Source organism: Schistocerca piceifrons, chromosome 2, assembly GCF_021461385.2.
Source record: "Schistocerca piceifrons isolate TAMUIC-IGC-003096 chromosome 2, iqSchPice1.1, whole genome shotgun sequence".
Classification (NCBI taxonomy): domain Eukaryota; kingdom Metazoa; phylum Arthropoda; class Insecta; order Orthoptera; family Acrididae; genus Schistocerca; species Schistocerca piceifrons.
Genome location: NC_060139.1, coordinates 646569988 through 646586018, shown reverse-complemented (window position 1 = coordinate 646586018; position 16031 = coordinate 646569988). Strand labels below are relative to the sequence as shown.

The following is a 16031-nucleotide window of genomic DNA, read 5'->3' as shown; positions in this document are numbered from 1 at the left end:
TTTGTCGTGAATTTAATGTTACGGTGACGTCCTTGAATCTCCAGGATGCTTGGGTTTGCAGATATCCTACATTGAAGTGGTTTACGCTTTTTACAGCTACTTCAAGTAGCTGATTGGACCACTTTTGTTCATCTGCCCCCATCTGTAATCAGCTTCTATCTATAGATGTAATTCTTGCCAGTTTCACTGATCAGTGTGCTGTTTCGATGACTTACAACCACGTCCCGCAGCGGGTCCACCTTTCGCGCCCTTTATGGAAGCTAAACACTCTACATCTCACGGATCCCTCTCTGGAAGGTATCATCGCAGACGTATGGGTGCGGATAACCCAGTCCCAGGTGCGTTATTCCTTACTTCCAAAATGACGGGTTACATTTGCTAAAACCCCGGTTTCGAAATACACTCAAGCATTTTAGCGCTGAAAAAGCGGCTGAAATAAGGCGCACTAGGGAAATTTATTACGCTGTCCTTCGCGATCTTTACAATAATGCTCGTGATACCCCCTTGAGGGTCGTCGACGACCACCGTGTGAAGGCGAAACATCTATAACGGAAACGTAGGCAAATGGATTGTGTCCGATTGCGTTCCCAGCCTCGTTCAATCGTACAGGCTTCACAAGCTATCTCAAAGAACGTGTCTTTCTACCATCCGTTCATGGATGGGCGTGAGTGGTCCTCCCAATCTGATATCAAGCTTGAACTTTACCAGTATTATTCCGAACTTTATATTGAAGTGGATTCAGACGGTCCATCGTCTGTTGATTTCACCTCCCTCCTTGATAGTTGTGGTATGCGTACTATAAGACCTTTGGTACACACACCATCAGATTATTTGACTTGTCGCTCTAACGAAGTAGGCGAGTGTCAGCAATATGTCTCGTGGTCTTATCGTTGCGCGTTTATCTTCTGCCGTTAGGTCAGACGATAGAAATGCCACTTGCACGCTTAGAGTAGCAGATTGACGGTGACAAACTTTAAACAGAATTTGATTAATTTTCACACGCATTTATTAAAATAATAAAAAGCACAGACATTATGTAACTTGATTCTGGATGCAGTTTAAAATTGACAGTATGAAGTTCATTTGGTCTTGGTACGTTAATCTTATCCTCACATACCTCTGATACTTGACAAAGTGTCTATTCATTTATCTTCATGGCTATGTACAGGAATATGGTAATCTTATTAGGCGCAGACTGAAACTTGACTATAGACTGGTACAGACTAAGGTACAGACTAATGCAGACTGGTACAGACTAATGCACACAAATGCAGACTGGTACAGACTGGTGCAGACAAATGCAGACTGACTGATCGGAGGTCTGTACATTCGTTATAATACCTCGCACGATCAGGTATCACTGAGCGAGTGTGATCCGTGAGGAGAAAATGTTCTACGTTAGCAGCAATCTTATTGGCTGCATTACATATTAATACGTGGATCGGCGGAAGCAGAATTTGGTCCGTCTCTGAGGCAGCACCATCTCGTAGTGCGGAGACTGACGAGCGCTGCGCCTGCGCTGTTGTGCTTAGCGGGGCGCGCTCTAGTGGGAAAGTTGACTACGCGGAACTATGTACACAACAATAGTGTTTTTACGCCAGCTCTCCAGGAAGAGTTTTTCTCTGTAGTCCATCATGATGATATACTTAATATCGCGGCTCGTCCCCCCTCCCACGAATCGCCTGGCCCCAATGGTCTTCTCAAAGAATTTTATATTTGATTTTGGCCCCTGATAGGAGTTACGATAACTTCCATGGTAAATGAAGTTTTTCACAGAGGTCTTCTCCCGCCTGACTTTAAGATTGCTAAAATTGTCCTGATCCCCAAAAAGCTGGGACGTTTGCGTGTGGATTAGATCCACCCGATTACCCTCTTCAACTATGATTATAAAATAGTGGCAGCAGCGGTAAATAGCCGACTATCGGTATTGTTGGACACCATTATCGCGAGCCATGAAAGTTGCCTTCCGAGTCGTACTCTCCTGACTCCCGTTGCTGAATGTCGTTATATAATTTCGATTGCTTCCACCACTCCTGTGCCAAGCGCTTTGCTTTTCATTGATTTTCACCAAGTGTTCGATAGCGTTAATCATGGATTCTTTATGCGAGTATTGACGACTGTTGGTTTTAACAATGCTGCACAACGGCTGTTTAGCTCTCTAATCACTGGTATTCGGGCATCCATTGACATAAATGGCAGTCTTACTTCCCCTATCGCGGTGTGTCATCCATCAAGGAAGTCCATTATCTATGTCGCTCTATGTGCTGTTTCTGGAGCCATTATTGCGAACTATAGCTGCTCGTTTGGGTGACTGGTCGCTGCTGGGAGAAAGGTTTACCATTCGTGCATTTGCTGACGACGTTACGGTTCTTCTCTGTACCCATGATGATATACCACTGCTGAAGTAAGTTTTGGATTTCTTTTGTCGTCTTACAGGGAGCACAGGTCAATGACCAGAAATGTCACTTACTCAGTTTCTGAAGATTTGACGCTGTTGAAATTCCATGGGCTTTGAAGGTCACCCGATATCGATCTTTGGGTGTTAGAATTGACAGTTGTCCGTTAAAGATGGCTACGATAAACTGGAAGTCTGTCACTGATAAGATTCAGGGAGTGATCATTGAATGCGTGCGTCGCTCCCTCTCACTTGTTCCTAAGGTCCGGGACATGGAAACGTATGTGTTAAGTAAGGCTCATTTTATTGCACGAATCTTTCCACTTCCTGCGAAGTTTAACTGACAGGTTTATCTGGAGCAACTCTATATTTCGCGTGCTGTATGGTGTCATGCCATACTCATCCGTCGCACCGTTTTAACGTGTCAACGCGCCCCCCAGTCACTTACAGGTCGCCTTTATGACTGTATCCGACTGGCGAGTTTAGCACCTCCAGTAGATACTGCTAGGATTACTTACAAACTACGGCACTTTAAGGAATTTTTTTGAAGTCAGTTATTTAGGAGTAAATAGCCTTTCCCAAGCGAACCTCTACCTAAAAATGCTGTTAAGCCGCTGGCCAATTCCTCGTAGTATTTCCTCTGTGGAAGCCCTGTCGCCCCTAACGAACTGGAAGATTTTTTGGTCTAACATTAACCTCCCGATTTTCCCGATGGCAGTGGTGTCCTCGTGGTACCAAGTTGTTCATAATATTATACCTACCAACGTGCGACATTTTCGTATTCGTCTCAGTGTGACGGATCGTTGCCACTGTTGCAATGAAACTGATACATTATATCATCGGCTGACGTCCTGCTGTCATGACCATTGGAGATGGCCCGTGCGCGTTCGGGGGTACGAATAGGCCTGCACTATTCCTGCCTGTCGTAAGAGGTGGCTAAAAGGAGTCCCAAACGTTTCAGCCTATATGTGATGGTCTTCTCTCGGGTTTGACCTACATCTTTTTAAATTCTTCCGAAGAGCGAGCCAACTGCGGAAGGGCACGTTACATGGCGCATTTTGCTCATCGTGCATTGAGACTTCTAGCCAGCTTTATCGTTGTCGCATTGCTGTCCCGCTCGTTCTCCATCTCTTGGGCGAGGATTCTTTCCTGGGTGCAATTTCCACTATGCACTGTGCAGTCTTACTTTTTGCGGAGACGACCACCATCGACTTCATTGCACCTAATATACAACATGGTAGCCAGTCCATTGAGGTGGGGCCGCCATGTATCCTGTCGGTTGCTGAGGCTGGATGGCGCCTGTGGGGAGGGCCCTTGGTTGAAGTGGGTGGCATCAGGGGGGTATGACCTGCAATGAAGCATGGTACATCATCTCTCACTGGTGGCCAGCCGTCAGCAGTCTCTAAGCGTTTTCGGGCTCAATGTAATGCTCAGAAATTCGATCTGCAAACGATCCCCTCGCTCGCCAAACCGTGGGAGGAGCGTAAATCTCAGTATGACAGTGACAGTTATTTGCACCGGTTCCTAGTTTGTACGAGAGCTGATGGGGAGTCTTTCATGTCCACAAAGCCTCAGTTCTTTCAAGAGCATTTAGAGGACAGGTTTGGGGAGGTGGAGGGCTTGTCCAAAATTAGCTCTGGGTCAGTTTTGATAAAAACGGCATTCTCTATGCAGTCACGAAGGTTACTTGCTTGTGACAAGTTGGAGGATGTTAACGTTACCATCACACCACATAAGAGTTTAAATATGGTCCAGGGTATTATTTTCCATAGGGACCTACTTTTGCAGTCTGATTACGAGCTGCACGCCAACTTAGAGCGTTGAGGTGTGCATATCGTCTGAGGGATAATCAGGTTGCTACCAGTCCTCCATATTCGCCTTTGAGGGTGATACATTACCAGAGAAGGTCTAGGTGATGGTCTACTGGTGTGATGTCAAGCCCTATATCCCTCCCCCAATGTGGTGCTTCAAGTACTGGAAGTTTGGCCATATGTCTTCCCGCTGTACTTCCAGCTTCACATGCAGACACCCAACACATCCCTATACTCCATGTGCCCTGCCTCCCATGTGTGTCAACTGTGGAGAGCATCATTCACCTTGCTCACCAGACTGAAGGATCCTGAGAAAGAACGCAAAATCATGGACTATTAGACCCTGGACTGACTGACCTATAGTGAGGCTAAGAGGAAAATGACTGACTACATCCTGTTCGAATGACATCTTCATACGCCGCTGCTATGACAACCATGGTAGCCCCATCATTTCCGAGAATTGGATCAGGATCACCAAGCCGTACAACTACCCATGCCCCCTTGCCCGCGGGGGGCTCTACCCACCCTGTTGCTCCTGTGCCACCTACCTCGGGAGAACACCCTCCCACCCATCGAGGACATCCGTACCCGCTTCTAATCCAGAGAAGCATCCAACTTCTTTGGATACTCCCACTCTCAAGGCGTCCCTTGGGCCCCTCCCTACCCAGGTTTCCATAAGCGGGAAGGATGATGCCTGGCAGTGGCGTAAGTGCCCACAAGTGGCTGATGATAGAGCTTTGCGATCCTCCTCCATCCCACAGACTGAATCAGTGAAGCCCTCAAAGCCAGCGAAACCCAAGGTTCAGCGAGAGACGTCAAAGAGAAAGACCTCTAAGGCCAAAGACCTTGCGGTGGCACTCACCCCACTACAACCTTCAAGCTCTATGTCTGAGGGCGACGTGGAGATCCTGGCGTCCGCTGAGGACCTCGATCTCGCTGGTCCCTCAGATGCAATGGATAGCACTAGCACAGCTGCTCAATCGGTGGCAGCAGGTGACCCAGCAGCGTAATCTGCCTTCCCAGTCCCTTCACGCCTTTCTCAGCCATGGACAATATCATCCTCCAGTGGAACTGCAGCGGTTTCTTAAACCATCTAGCTGAGCTCCGACAACTTATCAGCCTTCACTCTTTCTTCTGCATTGCTCTTCAGGAAAATTGGTTTCCAGCCTTGTGAATCCCCGCCCTCCGTGGCTATTGGGGTTATTATAAGAACCCGGCAGCTTATGAAAAGGTGTCTGGTAGTGTCTGCATCTACGTCCTGCACTCCCTTCACAGCGAATCTGTCCCTCTACAAACACCTTTAGAGGCTGTCACTGTTTGAGTGTGGACGACACAGGCTGTTACTGTCTGCAGTCTGTATCTTCCACCAGTTGGTGATGTCCCGCAGCATGTCCTGGCTGCACTAATAGCTCAATTGCCGCCACCGTTCCTGTTACTGGGCGACTTCAACGCCCATAACCCTCTGTGGGCTCGGTCAGGGGCAACAGGTCGAGGCTCCAACATTGAGAACGTATTGGCACACCTCAGCCTTCCCCTTTTAAACGATGGTGCCTTCACACATTTCAGTATGGCTCATGGCATGTACTACACCATCGACCATTCGATCTGCAGCCCTAGTCTCTTACCGTCTGTCCAATGGATTGTGCATAACGACTTGTGTGGTAGTGCCCTCTTTCCGAACACCCTGTGGGTTCGGGGGTAGAATAGGACGCCGTATTCCTGCCTGTCGTAAGAGGTGACTAAAAGGAGTCTCAACTGTTTTGGCCTTTAATGTGATTGTCCCCTAAGGGGTTTGATTACTACCTTTCCAAATTTTCCGTTAGTGCATACCATTTGGGAAAGGACGCCTTACGTAGTGCATTCTATATCCATCTTGCCCTACGATCTGGCATATTCGTTGTTGTCGTGGAGTTGGACTTACACTGAGCTTCTGGCCACATCGGCTGGAGTGTGATCCAGGTAGCCTACATTCCCTCCATTGTGTACATCCATCTTTACTCCCTTTATTAATGGATATTCGACACCCAACAACAAGCATGGTAGCCAGTCTGTTGTGGTGGGGTTGTCATGTACCCTCTTGGAGGTAGCCCCCTGACTACAAAGGGATCGCACTGCTGATGCCTGAGCTGCTACCTCCCCACGTATGCCGAGGAGTAGATGCCTATCCCTCTGGGGCATCGGGACTCCCAGCAAAGGCCATCCTGCCAGGTGGTCTTTGCTGTGGCTGGGTGGCGCCCGTGGGGAGAGCCCCTGGTCGGAATGGGTGACATCAGGGCGGATGACCCGCAATGAAGCATGGTACATCATCCCTCGCTGGTGGGCCTCCACCATCAGTCTCTAAGCGATCGAGGTCTAACCTCAATGGCAAGAAATACGAACCAAGATCGTTTCCCTCCCTGGCCACTCCATGGCAGAAACATATGGCTAAAGAAGGCAATGGAAACTATTCACCCCGGTCCCTCGTGTGTACACGAGTTGATGGTGAATCATTTATGTCGACCAAGCCCCAGTGTTTTGTGGAGTATATAGAGGACAAGTTCGGGGAGGTGGATGGCTTGTCCAAAATTCGCTCTGGTTCAGTTCTCATCAAAACAGCATCCTCTGCCCAGTCACAGAGGTTGCTTGCTTGTGACAAGTTGGGGGATGTTTCAGTTAGCATCAATTCCCCTAAGAGTCTCAACATGGTAGAGGGTATTATCTTCCACAGGGATCTTCTTCTGCAGTCCGACAATGAACTGCGTGCCATCTCAAACGACGAGGTGTTCACTTGTTCCGGCGTGTCTATAAGGGTCCGAGGGATAATCACGGGTGCCTTCATCTTGGCCTACGAGGGTGATGTCTTACCCAAATAGGTTAAGGTGATGGTTTACTGTTGTGATGTGAAGCCATATATCCCTCCTCTGATGTGGTGTTTTAAATGCTGGAAGTTTGGGCACATGTCATCCCACTGTACTTCCGTCATCATGTGTCGAGATTGTGGACATCCTTCGCATCCCAGTACTCCATGGACCCCGCCTCCTATCTGTGTTAACTACGGAGAACACCATTACCCCTGTTCGGCGGACTGCCGGGTCTTCCAGAAAGTATGGAAGATAATGGAATATAAGACCCTGGACCGCCTGACCTACACGAAGGCTAAACGGAAATATGAGAGGCTCCATCCTGTGTCAATGACGTCGACCTACGCCGCTGCTGCAACAACAGTTCTCCCATCATCACGTGGTTGACTCTAAGATCGGTCAGCATCCACCAGCCCCCTTGATTGTGGGGGGCAATTTACTCCCTGTTGCTCCTGCTCCATCTACTTCCGAAGCAACACCCCCTGCCCTCAACCATCGGGAACACCAGTCCCCACTTTAAGCCAGAGAAGTGTAAGTCTTCTTCAGCTTCTCTCGTTTGGAAAGGATCCCTTGAGGCACTCCGTTCCCAGGTTTCTATCAGCGGCCAAGCAGACACCCACCAGTGGCTGATGAAGCCATAGGTCGCTGATCGTCGAGCTTCGCGATCATCTTCAGTCCCAGAGAATGACTCCAGTACGCCCTCCCAGCAACGGCAACCAAAGGAACAGCGATAGAAAGCGCCATTGAAGACCTGTAAGACCAAGGCACCTGTGGTGGCACTGACTCCACCGCTACCTACAAGCTCTACCTCTGAGGATAAGGTGGAGATTATTGCGCCCTCTGAGGACCTCGATCTCGCCAGTCCCTCAGACGCAATGGATAGCACTTGTGAAGGCGCTCCATCAGAGGCAGAAGGTGACCGAGCGGCGTAATATGCCGCCCCAGTCCGTTCATGCCTTTCTCAGCCATGGACAATATCATCCTCCAGTGGAACTGCAGCGGTTTCTTCCACCATCTTGCTGAACTCTGACAACTTCTCAGCCTGCACCTGTTCTTCTTCGTTGCTCTTCAAGAAACTTATAAGAACCGAGCTGCTTACGAAGGGGTGTCTGGTGGCGTCTGCATCTATATCCTTCACTCTCTTCACAGCGAGTCTGTCCCTCTACAAACACCTTTAGAGGCTGTCGCTGTTCGGGTGTGGACGCCACAGGCTGTTACCGTCTGATCTTTCTGTCACTGCCACAACGTCACTCTTCTGGGCTATGAACAAGGCTGACTGGGACCTGTTCTCCTCCATTGCCGCTATTGAGCCTCTTTCTGACGCCATTGATGCGGTGGTTCTTTCGGCCACCACCGTCGTCGTTACTGCCACAGAATCTGCTATTCCCGTTCTTCTGGGACCCCTCTTCGGCGGACTGTGCCTTGGTGGTCGCCTGAGATTGCTGAGTCGATTAAAGATCGCATGCGGGCGCTCCAGCGTCACAAGCGACATCCCTCCACAGAACACCTCATTGCCTTCAAACGGCTCCATGCGCTGGCCCGCCGCATCATTTGCCAACACAAGTATTGGCCTCCATGTGGCTCCATCGCAGGTCTGGGCCAAGATTCGACGCCTCTATTGCTATCGGTCCCATGTCAGCGTCCCTGCGCTCTCACTGAATGGAGCAGTTTGTACTGACTCCGACGTAATTGCGAACCGCTTGGCAGAGCATTTTGCTCTGAGTTCCACTTCAGCCTCTGGCCTTCCGCTCCATTAAAGAGCGGATGGAACGTCGGAGCCTTGCTTTTCGCACCCACCATTCTGAATCCTACAATGCTCCAGTCAGTGAGTGGGAATTTCACAGTGCGCTTGCCGCTTGCCCTGATACCGCTCCTGGGCCAGATCGCATCCACTGTCAGATGCTGAAACACCTTTCAGTGGACTGCCAGCGATGGCTCCTCGACCTTTACAACCGCATTTGGGTCGACGGTGAGCTTCCGTCGCAATGGCGGGAAAGTATTGTTATCCCCATTCTGAAACCTGGGAAGAACCCTTTGGAGGTGGACAGCTACCGTCCCATTAGCCTCACCGACGTTCTTTGCAAGTTGCTTGAACGGATGGTGAGCCGTCGGTTGAACTGGGTATTGGAGTCACGGGGCCTTCTGGCTCCATCTCAGGATGGGTTCCGTAAAAACCGCTCCGCCGCCGACAATCTGGTGAGCCTGGAGTCGGCAATCCATACTGCCTTTACCCGCCGTCAGCACCTGGTCGCTGTCTTTTTCGACATGTGTAAGGCGTACAATACGACATGGTGTCATCACATCCTTCCTACACTTCATGGATAGGGTCTTCGGGGCCCTCTGCCGATGTTTATCCACAATTTTCTGTCGTATCGTACCTTCCACGTGCAAGTCGCGGCCTCCCATAGTTCCTCCCGAGTCCAGGAGAATGGGGTACCACAGGGATCTGTCCTCAGTGTCTGCCTGTTTTTAATTGCAATAAATGGGTTCTCCGTATCTCTGTATGCTGATGACTCCTGCCTTTACTACAGCTCTATTGGCATTGCAGCTGCTGAACGTCAGCTACAGGGTGCTATCCGTAAGGTGCAGTCTTGGGCTGTAGCTTATGGGTTCCAGTTTTTAGCAGCCAAGACCTGCGTTATGGATTTCTGCCGGCGATGCACTGTTCACCCGGAGCCGCGGCTTTATCTTGACGGCGAACTTCTTGCTGTGGTGGAATCACACAGGTTTTTAAGGGTGGTTTTCGATGCCCAGTTGACTTGGCTGCCTCATATTCGGCAGCTTAAACAGGCGTATTTGCGGCATCTAAATGCTCTGCGATGCTTGAGCCACACCCTCTGGGGCGCCGACCGATCTACCCTGTTACGGCTCTACCAGGCGTTAATCCAGTCTCGTCTGGATAGTGGGAGCCTGGCTTATGGCTCAGCATCCCCATCTGCAATGCGGGTGCTGAACCCAATCCTCCACAGCGGGATACACCTTGCCACTGATGCCTTCCGGACCAGCCCTGTGCACAGCATACTTGTGGAGGCAGGTGCCCCTTCGCTGCGGTTACGACGCCAACAATTTCTGGCTGCTTATGCTGCCCATGTTTCTAGCTTGCCCGGGGATCCAAACTATCGTGTCCTGTTCCCGCAGTCAGTCGTCCATCTTCCAGAACGTCGGCCCTGGTCGGGTTGTCCGATCGCCATACGCGTCAAAAAGCTTCTCTACAGGCTTGGGTTTTTCCCTGTTACACCTCCTTTCCGGGCACCTCTGCTTACACCCCCGTGGTGTGTGCCTCGCCCTTGCCTTCGGCTCGAATTGGCACAAGGCCCGAAGGACTCAGTCTCTCTGGAGGCCTTCCGACGCCGCTTTTATTCCATCCTGGCCACGTATCAGGGCTCTGGCGTTGTTTACACTGACGGCTCGATGGTTGCTGGTCGTGTCGGTTATGCTCTGACTCGAGGGGACCACTATGAACAACATTCTTTGCCAGCTGGCTGCAGCGTTTTTACTGCTGAGCTGGACGCCATCTTTCGTGCCATAGAGTATATCCGCTCCTGCTCAGGTGAGTCCTTCGTCATCTGTAGAGATTCCCCGAGTGGTTTACGAGCTCTCGACCAGTGTTTCCCTCGTTCTCGTCTGGTGAGGCTATCCATGAGTCCCTGCATACTCTTGCCCGTTGCGGCCGCTCTGTGGTCTTTGTGTGGACCCCCGGTCATGTTGGTATCCCGGGCAATGAACATGTTGACTGCCTGGCCAAACAGGCCAGCAGTGAACCCATCCTGGACATTGGCCTCCCGGAGCCTGATTTGCGGGCAGTCTTACGCCGCAAAGTTCTCTCGCTTTCGGACAGTGAATGGCGCAATCTGCCCACGCCAAACAAACTCCGTTCTCTCAAGGTGACAACGTGTGTGTGGCAATCATCCATGCGAGCCACTCACAGAGATTCAGTTGTTATTTGTCGGCTCCGCATTGGCCACACCCAACTGACACACAGTTATTTATTGCGTTGTGATGACCTGCTTCTCTGTCGCTGCGGGGCAGTTTTGATGGTGGTGCATATTTTATTCACTTTTCCGCTTTTAGCTGTGCTCAGGCAGACATTTGCGCTGCCTGATATGCTCCCTGCCCTTTTAACTGATGAGCCCGCTATGGCTGGCTTAGTTTTACATTTTATTCGTTCAGGGGGTTTTTATCATTTACTCTGAGTGTTTCTGTTTTCTTTTATTGTTTTGTGTGGATTCTGGCCTTTGGCCTACGATTGTAAGCTGAGTTTTTAATATGTTCTTGGTGGTTGGCTTCTCCTTTTTTATCTCTATGGTCAGCCAACCACCGTCACACTCTGTGTGATTTTAATTCGTTTTGTCTGCTCTTTGTCTCAGTTTCTCTTGTCCTTTGTCGTCTATCATCTTTTCCTTGTTCGCTTTTATTCTCTGTGGGTGTTTTTAAGGTTTGGAAAAAGGGACCGGTGACCGTAGTAGTCTGGTCCCTTTAACCCCCCATACCAACCAAACAACTCCCTTTATTAATGGGTATGTACCTCCTTACCTCTGTATATAGTGCTCCTGTGCCCCTTCAAACATCATTGGAAGCTGTGGCTGTCTGCGTAAGAACTACCCAGGACATAACCATCTGCAGTGTCTATCTCCCTCCAGGTGGTACAGTCCCCCTGACTGAATTGGCTACACTTGTCACCCAACTCCCCACGCCTTTCCTTCTCCTGGGGGATTTTAACGCCCACAATCCCCTGTGGGGTGGAATGAAGATTACTGGCCGAGGCAGAGATATCGAGAATCTCATCTCCCAACTCGACTTCTGCCTCTTAAACACTGGCGCCGCCACACATTTCAGTGTGGCGCATGGCACGTTCTTGGCCATAGATCTGTCGTTGAGCACCCCAGGGCTTGTACCATCAGTTCACTGGAGAGTCGACGACTACTTGTGTGGTAGTGACCATTTTCCCATCTTCCTTTCACTACCCCAGCGTCGCTCCCATGAACGCTTGCCCAGATGGGCATTTGGCAAGGCAAACTGGGAAGTGTTCTCCTCTGCTGCCACCGTTGAATCTCTCCCCCACGGTACCATGGATGTGGCGGTTGAGGCATTGACTGCAGCGATTGTTTACGCTGCGGAACGTACCATTCCTCGTTCGTTAGCGTGCCCCCGGCTAAATTCAGTGCCTTGGTGGTCTCCGGAGGTCGCTGAGGCCATTAAAGAGCGTCGGCGGGCTCTTCAGCGACATAAGCGGCACCCGTCTTTGGAGAACCTCATTTTATTCAAACGCCTCCGTGCTCAGGTCCGGCTGCTCATCAAAAGGCGGAAACAGGAGTGCTGGGAGAGGTACGTTTCCACCATTGGTTCCTGTACTTCAACCTCCCAGGTGTGGATGAAGATTCGGCGCCTCTTTGGATTGCAGCACTCTACAGGTGTCCCAGGGCTTACCATCAACGGGGCGGTATCCACCAATACCGATGCAATCGCCGAGCATTTCGCTCAGCACTATGTTCGGGCCTCTGCGTTTCGCGCGCTGAAACGCCGGGAGGAAGGCAAACGGCTTTCTTTTGCTTCTCGCCACCCTGAGGCGTATAACGCCCCATTTAGTTCATGGGAACTCCAAAGCGCCCTGGCACAGTGCCCCGATACAGCCTCTGGGCCAGATGGCATCCCCAGTCAGATGCTCAAACACCTGTCCCCGGACCGTCAGCGATGTGTTCTTGCCATCTTAAACCGCATATGGGGCGATGGTGTCTTTCCGTCGCAGTGGCGAGAAAGTACCATCATTCCGGTGCTGAAGCCTGGTAAGGACCCGCTTAATGTGGATAGCTATCGGCCCATCAGCTTTACAAATACTCTGTGCAAGCTACTGGAACGTATGGTGAGTCGACGGCTGTGTTGGCTGCTCGAGCCTCGGGGTCTTCTGGCTCCATGCCTGAGCGGCTTCCGTCTGGGCCGTTCCACCGCCGATACTTTGGTCTTCCTTGGGTCTGCAATCCGCACTGCTTTTTCCATGCGCCAACACCTCGACTCCGTCTTTTTTGACCTCTCCAGAGCATATGAGATGACGTGGCGGCACCATATTCTCGCCACGTTTCACGGGTGGGGTCTCTGGGGCTCTCTACCCATTTTTCTTAAGAATTTTTTATCTGTTCGAACATTCCGCGTTTTACTTTGCACGTCCCATAGTTCTCTTCATGTCCAGGAAAACGGCATTTCACAGGGCTCTGTATTGAGCGTGCCACTTTTGCTTGTGGCCATTAATGGCCTTGCAGCAGCAGTGGGCTCGTCTGTCTCACCCACGTTATATGCTGACGATTTCTGCATCTTTGTCAGCTCCTCCACCATTAGTGTTGCAGAACGTAGGTTGCAGGGAGCCTTACGCACGGTGCAGGCGTGGGCCGTAGTCCATGGGTTTCACATTTCTACTGCGAAGACTTGTGTTATGCACTTTTGTTGTCGTCGCACTGTCCATCCCCACTCTGAGCTCTATCTTCAGGATGCCGTGATCAGGGTTGCTGACACTTGCCGTTTTCTGGGATTGCTGTTCGATGCCTGGCTTACTTGGCTTCCACATATTCGTCAGCTCAAGCGTCAGTGCTTGGCAGCATCTGAATGCCCTCCGCTGCCTCAGCAATACAACTTGGGGTGCAGATCGTAATAAGCTGCTGCAGCTCTACAAAGCACTCAAGCTGTCCCCACTGGATTATGGGAGTGTGGCTTATGGCTCAGTGTCATCCTCAGTGTTGCAACTGCTGAACCCCATTCAATACTCTGGGGTTCGACAGGCGACTGGAGCATTCCACACCAGCCTGTTAATAGCCTACTTGCTGTGGCTGGGGCTCCTCCACTTCGCGTCCAGCGTTAAAAACTCTTAGCTAACTATGCTGCACACGTCCGTTGTTTGCCCCATCACCCTAACTACCGTCTCCTTTTCGCTAATGCGGCAGTCCATATCCCCCACCGGCGGTCGGGATCAGGGTATACAATTTTGATCCGTGTTTGGTCCCTCCTTAGTGAACTCGAGTCTTTGCCTCTTCCCTCTGCTTTTCAGGTCACCCACATACACCACCTTGATGTATTCGTCGGCCGCAGCTTCGGCTCGACCTCCCACGATGGCGAAAAGATTCAGTTCCTCCTGCAGTCTTGCGCCGCCAATTTCTTGCTCTCCTCGACGCATCCCGTGACTCAGAGGTTATCTATACAGATGGCTCGATGGTTGATGGCCGTGTGGGGTACGCTTATGCTCATGCGGACTATGTAGACCAGCACTCCTTGCCGGAAGGCTGCAGTGTTTACACCGCAGAGCTAACAGCCATTTTTCGTGCCCTTGAGCGTATTCGTACTAGCACTGGAGAGTCCTTTGTCATTAGCAGTGACTCTCTCAGTAGTCTACAGACTCTTGACCAGTGCTACCCACGCCATCCCATGGTTGTTGCCATCCAGGAGTCCATTCATGTTCTTGAACAGTGTGGACATTCAGTGGTGTTTATATGGACCCCGGGACACGTTGTGATAGCGGGAAACGAACTCGCCGACAAGTAAGCCAAAGAAGCTACCCACAAACTGACGCTGGAGATCTGCCTCCCGGCAACTGATCTCCGATCGGTGTTGCGCCGTCGGGTCTTTGGGATGTGAGGAGACGAATGGCGCACTCTGGCTGCACCCAACAAGCTGCGGCGAGTTAACGAGACCACGACAGTGTGGGGTTCCTCCATGCGGGCCTCTCACAGGGATTCTTTTGTTCTCTGTAGGCCCCGCATTGGTCACTCTTGCCTGACGCATGGTCATCTGCTGCGTCGAGAGGACTCCCCTCATTGTCACTGTGGTGCAAACATGACGGTGGCCCATATGTTGTTGGAATGTCCTCTTTTAACCGCTCTCAGGCGAACTTTTAATCTCCAGGGTGATTTATCATCTCTTTTAAGTGACAATGTCTCTATGGCAGATCGGGTTTTAAGTTTTATTCGAGCAAGCGGCTTTTATAGGTCCATTTAATTTTATTACAGCACCCTCTTTTCAGCTGTATCTTCTAATTAGTTTTGAGTTGTAATTCGACTCCACCCTAATCTTTTAGGCTGGAGGTTTTAACGTGTTGCAGAGTGGCTGGCTCATCCTTTTATTTTCGTGATCAGCCAGCCAAAATGCTCTGCTGTAGTTTTAATTCTTTCTGCCTTTCTTCTCTATGTTGTTTTTGTTGTTGTGCTGCGTTTTCCATGTTGCTTTATTATTGACCTTGGGGCTTTTCTTCCCCCGGAATTTTTATTTTAGTGCTTCGAATGATTAATGGATGGTTTCACTGTGCTCTGTGTGTTTCTGAAACAAGGGACTGATGACTTCTGCAGTTTGGTCCCTTTAATCTTTAAACCAACCAACCAACGAAAAACGGTTGTTTTTGGGGGTGTCCGAATACTTTTATCACATAGTGTAAACTGAAAGCAACAACTGTACAGTTAGATAATTATCTTGAGGAGACTCTGAAACAAAAACGGAGGTATAGAATCTATTATGAGTGAGTCGGCCTTTTACACATGCATTGTTATTTGATTAATTAACCATTTACGTCAACTGTAACATGAAATTTTTTATTCACAGGAATCTCGAAGAAAGGCAAAAAAGGCATGCGCATCATCGGCTGAAGCACAAGGAAACAGGACTAAATCGCCTGACTGGATCAGCAGAAAAATAAATATATAAATGAAGTAAAAACAAAATAATAGAAATTAAAAATTAAAATAAATAAGAAAGTAAGAAATTTCTCTCTCTCTCTCTCTCTCTCTCTCTCTCTCTCTCTGTCACACACACAGACACACACAGACACACACACACACACACACACACACACACACACATGCACACGCACACACACACGCACACATACACAGACAAACAAACGCACACTCCCATAAAATCGAGCGCGGAGAACGGTTTTGAAACCCAGTAGGTGCAACTCCACTCATTTTGTACAGTTTCTAGGCAAGGACGATTTTTTTCAAAATGGTTATG

General features: G+C 50.0%; 1 protein-coding gene across 1 annotated transcript in view; it reads left to right on the top strand.

Moving 5' to 3' along the window:
• The window catches only part of LOC124776322, a 145165-nt gene extending 129381 nt beyond the window's left edge, over window positions 1-15784 (top strand). The window contains exon 5 of the mRNA XM_047251260.1: window positions 15621-15784. The gene's annotated coding sequence lies outside the window, so the exon portion shown is untranslated. The remainder of the gene's footprint in view (window positions 1-15620) is intronic.
• Window positions 15785-16031: the final 247 nt, after the last annotated feature.